At 39.8% G+C, this 7,588-nt stretch overlaps 1 protein-coding gene across 1 annotated transcript in view; it reads right to left on the reverse strand.

Annotated features, from left to right (window-relative positions):
• Positions 1-4,404, reverse strand: part of dennd2b (DENN domain containing 2B) — a 354,188-nt gene extending 349,784 nt beyond the window's left edge. The window contains exon 1 of the mRNA XM_043705852.1: positions 4,185-4,404. The gene's annotated coding sequence lies outside the window, so the exon portion shown is untranslated. The remainder of the gene's footprint in view (positions 1-4,184) is intronic.
• Positions 4,405-7,588: the final 3,184 nt, after the last annotated feature.

Raw genomic sequence — 7,588 nt, forward strand, 5'->3', positions numbered from 1 at the left:
CCAAAAACTAAACAAATCCAATCCAGCCAATTTCCACAATCAAGAAACTGGTGAAAAGTACTGTCAAGTGGCATTGACTCATTGATGTTTCGTTTAGATTCCATTTACTTTCATACCCTATCACAATCCAAGTGCAAACAATGGCAAATAGCACCTTTAACATAAAAGTCTCAGGTGAGTCACAGGACCATCAAGCAAAATATGACACCAGGCTATAAGAGAGATATTGTAGCTCGGATGATGAAAGCTTGGTCAAGGAAGAGATTTTAACGTGTGTTTTAAAGAGACAGACAGACGAGTATTCTAGAGCTAAGAACTGAGCTAGATGAAGGCATGGCCATCACAGTGCAGCAATTAAAGAGACAGGGATGATCAAGAGCCTGAATTCAAGGAATTCAGATATCCTAGAGGCAAGAGAGACACAGACCATCTAAGGATTGGGAAATAAAGATGTGAATTTTAACATCAAGACTTTGCTTGACCAGTAGTGAATTTACGCCAGCAAGCTAAGGAGTGAATAGTACTTGCTGCAAAATTAATGCAAGGATAGCAGAATTTTGGATCCTAAGAGCAGCTCAGAAACCATTAGTGTTGTCAAATCTAGGAGAAAGCATATGCATGAATGACAGTTTCAATAATAAACAGGAATAAAAAGTTACTTAAGTGGAAATAAGTACACATTCTTAGTAATAAGTTGACTATTAGTTCAGAAGCTCATCTCAGGGTCAAAACTAACAAGCTGATGACGAATTGGTGACAGGTGGGTAATGGTGGATGAGGAATCTGTCACTTTCCAACTATGACTCCAAATAAATCATTGGTAGAAAGGCCCACCTAATGGACTAACCCTGTAGATGGGAGGGTGGGGGCTCATCTTGTGGGGACTGTAAGAGGCAAGCCTGTGCAGATTGCTTGTTGTCTTTCAGGACCTCAGCCACTGTCTGCCCAGCCTGATTGTGTCACAGGCTGGACTTCAGCTTTGAGGCCCTTGAAACTGGATAATGACAGCTCTTTCCAGGCAAGTTCATTTTGCTGACCTACCCAAAAAACAGATGACATGGTGCCTCCATTAATTCCTACCTCAAGGTTATAAAGAGGCTTAATGCCACAAATCATTCCCAGGGAGAGAACTATAAGAATGAAGTTCCTGAGGCAAGAAGCAGCTGCCCTTGACAACATGTGGTTGAATGTAAACATCAAAAAACCTTCACACTTAAGTCAGTGGGAATATTCTCATTTGGATCATATCTAGCACAAAGCAAGACAATTGTGGTTTCTGGATGCCATCTGATTCATTCTTGGGAAAACATCACAAAAGTTCCTCAAGGTAGTGTCCCAAACCCAACCATCTTCAGCTGCTTCAATTAACTTTCTTCCAACATCAAATCAAAATCATTGAGGTTCTCGGATGACTGCATAGTATTCAGCATCATTCATAACTGCTCAAGTACTGAAGCAGTTACTGTCTGCATGCAGCAAGACCTGGTCAGCAGTCACATTTTAGGAGAGTATATTCATAACATACATGTCAGGGAATGTTCATATCCAACTGGAGGGAATCTACCCATCTCCCTTTGGCATTCAACAACACTACTATCATTGAATTCCCCACCACCAAAACCGTGGAAATTGGAATTGACCAGAAACTGAATTGAACTAGTGATTTAAATAATGTACAGCATGTCAAAGACTGCAAATTCAGCAAGTAACTCCCAAAGTCTGTTCACCATTCACAAAAATCAAGTCAAAAGTTTGATGCAATATTCTCCACTTGTTGGGTGAGTGCAGTCCCAAAAACACTCTCAAAGCTGGACGCACTGCAAGACAAAGCAGCATGCTTAACTGGCCCCCTCCACCACTCCTGTGGTGCTCACCATTTACAAGATGCATCGCAGCAATACACCAAGGCTCCTTCAACTGCACTTTCCAAACTCAGACCCTCTACCAGCTATAAGAACAAGGACAGCAAAATGAAAAAGGGAATGCCACCACCTTCCAGCTCTCTTCAAAGCCATACACGATACCAACTTGGAAATAAAATGGCAGCAAATATTTACACAATAAGGACAGCAAACAAGACTGAATTTTGTTGATGTTATTTATTGAAATGTTGGCCAGAAGACAGGGAGAACTTTTTGCTCTTCTCCCAATTATGGCATGGACATTTTCTTTTAGAAAGAACACACCAAAACAGATGGCAGAATCTGAGTTTATAAGCTGACCTGAAAGTTGGCACCTGCAACCAAGCATCACACCTTCAGTACTTGAATAATATGTTTACCTGGAGATGAGCACAAATTCATAAACACCTTTCAGTAATTGTGCTACACCTGGTAACAACTATCCTATAATGATACATTAAGCACATTGTGGTCACACGTCGGTTTGACGTCAGCTACAGCCCTGGAGCAAAAGATGTTACAATTATGAATTTAGAAAGGCTGAATGAATTTCCCAGACAAGCTGATATCCTACATTTCAACATTAAAAAAAAATACCACCACCTGCAAATTTCCCTTCAAGTCACTCACCATCCTGAGTTGGAATTTTATCATACCTTCATGTCAATGGATCAAAATCCTGGAATGCCTTTCCTAATGGCATTGTGGATCAACCTAGACCAAATGGAGGGTAATGATTCAAACCTTCAGCTCCTCCTTCAAAAGCAATTAGGAATGGGCAATAAATGCTGGCTTAACCAGCAATGCCTAAAGTTGTCATAACTCATTTTTACTCAGCTATTAAATTCATCATTTAAATAGAAGCCAGATGCAAAGATACATCTACATTCTGGGGGAAAAAAAAAGTCTTTTTTCCAGAGCACAAATATTAGGATGCGAGGGTTGGGATAGCTCCATGAGTATATTTTCAAGGTCATTATTGTATCACTAGGATGTCAAATGCTTTTCTTGTCAATGAAATGCACAAAAAAAAAAATCTTAAAACTCAAACACAAGCTTAACACAAGTTAATCAACTTTTGCAACATTATAAACAGATAAATAATTAAATATAACCAATTAATTGAACACAGATTCCATCATTTTGAAGTCTGGAATAAATCATTTACACATAGTTCATAACACACCTGTCAAGCAGGTGCCCTTCCTCAAAGTTTTGATTAAATTTACAGTGATAAGTCCAAAAAGCTGGACAGAGATGGAAAACTTGATGCAAGGCAGACATTTCCTGTTTCAAAAAAGGAGTGGAAATTTCTTAAGTCAGCAAAAACAAAAAAGGAAATGTAGTAAATGCACCTTATAATAGCACACTTAACCTGAAATCCAGAACTCTCTCTATGCGGTCACAAGAAGTAGGCAAGAACTGGCTCTTTTCTGTATTTTAATACAAAGAATGAGGAGGTTGATATATCTTGACAAAAAGGACCTCTTCCATCTCCATTCTCCTAACGTGGGAGTGAGTCTACAACGGAGGTAGAAATGCCTCCACAGTCTTGGCTGCTTTTACTTTCAATTAGTTCCAGGTGTTCCACTGGGTACAAGGAACAGCAAAGGCCACAGCAACATCTCCCACTCAGCACAAAACAAAACTGAACCAATCACAGCCACACTTCATTGTTTGGCAGTAGACAAAAGGCACACTGTATAGAAAATGCAAGAAAGTGACACAGTGCCCTACTTGCCCAAACCCAGGGACATAAGAGAAGGAAAATGGCCAAGAATACCAATGAACTGAACAGTAATCCACATGCTAATGGGAAAGCTAAATCAAATAGTGAAACAAGGACTGTCTTCTTCACCATTTTAAATGAAGAGATTGACAGTCCAGGCTAGGAATGGGGTTTGACAAGATTAAATAAAAATTACAACAAACAACATTAGAACATCTGAAAAAATGCAAGTCCAGCATATTTCAAAGCATTTTTGTTTAGAAACAGCAACCAAATGATCACATTTATTAGAAAAGTAAGTTTTTAAAAAAAACTGTAAAGCTAGCCCTACAGCAAATAGGTAAACATTATTACATGTACATTTAGTTAATATTTAATTTTTATCTATTTGTCTAATAGTATCCAACTGCTCATTTCAACATGACATCACTTTCCAAAGTTGAATGTGCTATTTTGCTGGTGAAAACAAGGAGGCGGGGTTCTAGAAAGCCGAAAACCAGCGTTAACAACCGTACCATAAACCTTAAAGTAAGCAGCGATCTCCTTTTTATTACCTGCAACACGCAGTGCCTTCCTCTCCCCTCCATTCCGGTTTATATTTCCCAGACAAACCTTCCTATTAGCTGAACTGCTACTAACAGTAGTTTGGATTCAGATACCTACTGGGTTTCCCACAACTCCCTCACATGACCTTCTCAGCACACTTCCACTGATTGCAGAATGCTGACAGGCTGGGCTAGTCACCATGGCAACTGTTGTCCCTGCTTGCAGTTCTGGGAGGGTTCCATGAAACAGCATATGCCTCTTGATTAAAAACTTTTGCAAGAGCTCTGCTCCTCCTCCCTCTCCGAAGCAGCAGGAGCGAAGGAGCTTACACACCGTTCTCCCCTCAAAAGTATGGAAGTGGCTCATCTGAAGATACCGCATTAACTTGTTTCATGTGAAAAAGGAAGCAATAACGCATTACGATTCTCAGAATATTTCCACGCCTCAAATCTCTCTTTTTAAAAAGAATATTAACATGCAGGCTTTCCCTAAATGCATTAAGATTAAATGAATAATGCTATTGTGTTGCAAGTATTCACAGACATGCCCAGCTACCCACCAGAAACATGTTTAATGCGTTTCTTTCTTTGCTTTCGTAAAAGTGTTTTGTGAGTTTGGCTTCAGGCAATTTGCATCTCTTTGTTACCGTTTATCTGATAATGTACTTATATCATATGTTTTATTCGCGTTTTGTTTCAAGGTGTAATTGGGGTGAAGGATGATAACATTCAGGTGTAGCATTTTTTTTCTACACCTAATACAAACCCGGAGAGATTACCTCACCTCACCTGTTTATCTCTATGAAACCTATGAGTGTCTGGATACCATATGCTTCAAAATAATTTTAAATGAATCTGTAAAGTTTGTTGTTTGCATCCAGCTTGCTTTAATTGACTGTTTCACCTCAATCTGTATTTCTCATTAACGTCTGATTATCTGACACTATGAAGTGATTTTAAGGATAAGTACACGTACAGTATAGTAAAATTGAAGGTTTATTGATCACTAAGTTCTACTGTCAGCCGTGTCTACCTCAGAGGTTCAGCTAATCGTGGACACATTCGTCCAATTTCTCTAAGTTTTATTATCCTTGATAAAAGGAAACTTAAATCTTCCCATGAAAGAGAGCAAAGCTCAAAAGATCATTGTAAAAATGGAGTGAAGCCTAGAAGCATGAATTTCAAAGTCATCGCATTGTTTAAGCTGGACTCATCCAAGCAAGTAGGGAGTATTCCAATGCTCTGCGTTAGAAATGATGGATAGTCAGACAATGACCTTATTTAGAGGCCAGTTTTACACAGAATTTCCTGTTGAATTTCTGGTAACAGCAACCCCCAGGATGTTAATAATGGGAGCTAAGTGATAGTAAAATTGTGAAATTCTCTCATTGGAGATGACTATTTACTGGCATATGTGAGAGATAAATGTTACTTGCTACATATCAGCCCAAGCGTGAATGTTGTTCAGGACTTGTTGCATGTGGGCAGGGACTACTTCAGTATTTGAGAAATCATGAATAATGCTGAACGATGATGATTGCTCAATGAACATCCCTATTTTTGACCTTAGGATGGAGGGGAAGTCATTGATTAGGATGATTGGCACTACAAAGAGGAAATCAACAACTAAAATAGTCTTCCTTGTTCTGAGCAAGGGTCATTGGACCCAAAATGTTAACTGATTTCTCTCCACACTACTACCCAATTTGATAAGCTTTTCCAGCAATTTCTGTTTTTGTTTCTGATATCCAGCATCCGCAGTTATTTCAGTTTTCACTAAAATGGTCTTCCTTTGTGATGGGTATAACTCCACCCGGAGGAGTTGACCCCAAATCCCTATTGATTTCAATTTTACCATGGCTCCTTGATGCAACACTCGGTCAAATGCTACCTTAATATCAAGGTTAGTCACTCTGACTCCCATGTAGAGTTTAATTCTTTTATTCATTTTAAACAAAGATTGTTACAAGGTCTGGAGCTGAGTGGCCTTGGTAAAACCTACTCTGAATAACGGTAAGGAGGTTATGATTGAGTAAGCGCCACTCAATACGTCATTGACAGCACCATCAATCCTTTTGCTGGTAATTGAGAGTAATCTGATTGTAAGAGGTAACAGGTCCAATCCATACCTTGTGTGGACAGAATATACATGCGCAATTATCAGGTAAATGAGTGTTGGAGCTGTATTGGAACAGCTCGGCTAGGAGTGCAGTTCCAGAGCACAGGTCTTCAATACCACAGCTGGAGGTTGGCAGGACCCATAGTCTTTGTTTATCGAGTACCTTCAGCCATTTTTTGCTATCACATGGGATGATTTGAATTGGCTGAAGACTGGCATCTGTAATAGGGGATGCGCAGGAGGAGGCCAAGGTGGATTGTGTGGTGTCCACAATCTGTAGCATCACAGGCACATGGGATTGTATCTTGCTTGATTTCTGAAGACACCATTTGATGCAAATAGCTTCTAACATTTTAATCAGGACTAATGTCAGACTGACAGACTGAAGAGATAGATGAGGAGTTAGTTATTTAATTGTGCACCATTATTTCTGACTGGATATGGCAAAACCAAAGAACTTCAATCGGATCCTTTAGTGAGAGAATCATTTAGCACTGTCTATTTTATAGTGTTTCTGCTGTTTTAGCATGCATGTAGTGCTGCGTTGTAGCTACACTCGTTTGGTAATTCATTCAAAGTTTGTGAGAAGATTTGTAGCTCGGGTGCTTGTTGCTGTGGTTCTGTTCGCCGAGCTGGAAGTTTTTGTTGCAAACGTTTCGTCCCCTGTCTAGGTGACATCCTCAGTGCTTGGGAGCCTCCTGTGAAGCGCTTCTGTGGTGTTTCCTCCGGCATTTATAGTGGCCTGTCCCTGCCACTTCCGGTTGTCAGTTTCAGCTGTCCGCTGTAGTGGCCGGTATATTGGGTCCAGGTCGATGTGTTTGTTGATGGAGTTTGTGGATGAGTGCCATGCTTCTAGGAATTCCCTGGCTGTTCTTTGTTTGGCTTGCCCTATAATGGTAGTGTTGTCCCAGTCGAATTCATGTTGCTTGTCGTCTGCGTGTGTGGCTACTAGGGATAGCTAGTCATGTCGTTTCGTGGCTAGTTGGTGTTCATGGATGCGAATCGTTAGCTGTCTTCCTGTTGTCCTGTATAGTGTTTTGTGCAGTCCTTGCATGGTAATTCATTTTCAGATATGATTGGTATTGCTCCTAGTATGCACTGTTCAGTGAATCAGGGTCACTGGCATGACGGGAAAGTTTACAGCTTGCCTGCATATCATTCAATTACTGAAGGTTTTATGTTCTAATTTACACTAAAGATTATTTGGATTGAGACAAGCTAAATGGATTTAATTTAATGGGATTTTTTTTCTGACTAAAGACTCATTTCATTGAAGCTTTACATCTTGAATTCA

The sequence above is a fragment of the Chiloscyllium plagiosum genome, chromosome 16, assembly GCF_004010195.1.
Source record: "Chiloscyllium plagiosum isolate BGI_BamShark_2017 chromosome 16, ASM401019v2, whole genome shotgun sequence".
In the NCBI taxonomy this organism is placed as follows: Eukaryota; Metazoa; Chordata; class Chondrichthyes; order Orectolobiformes; family Hemiscylliidae; genus Chiloscyllium; species Chiloscyllium plagiosum.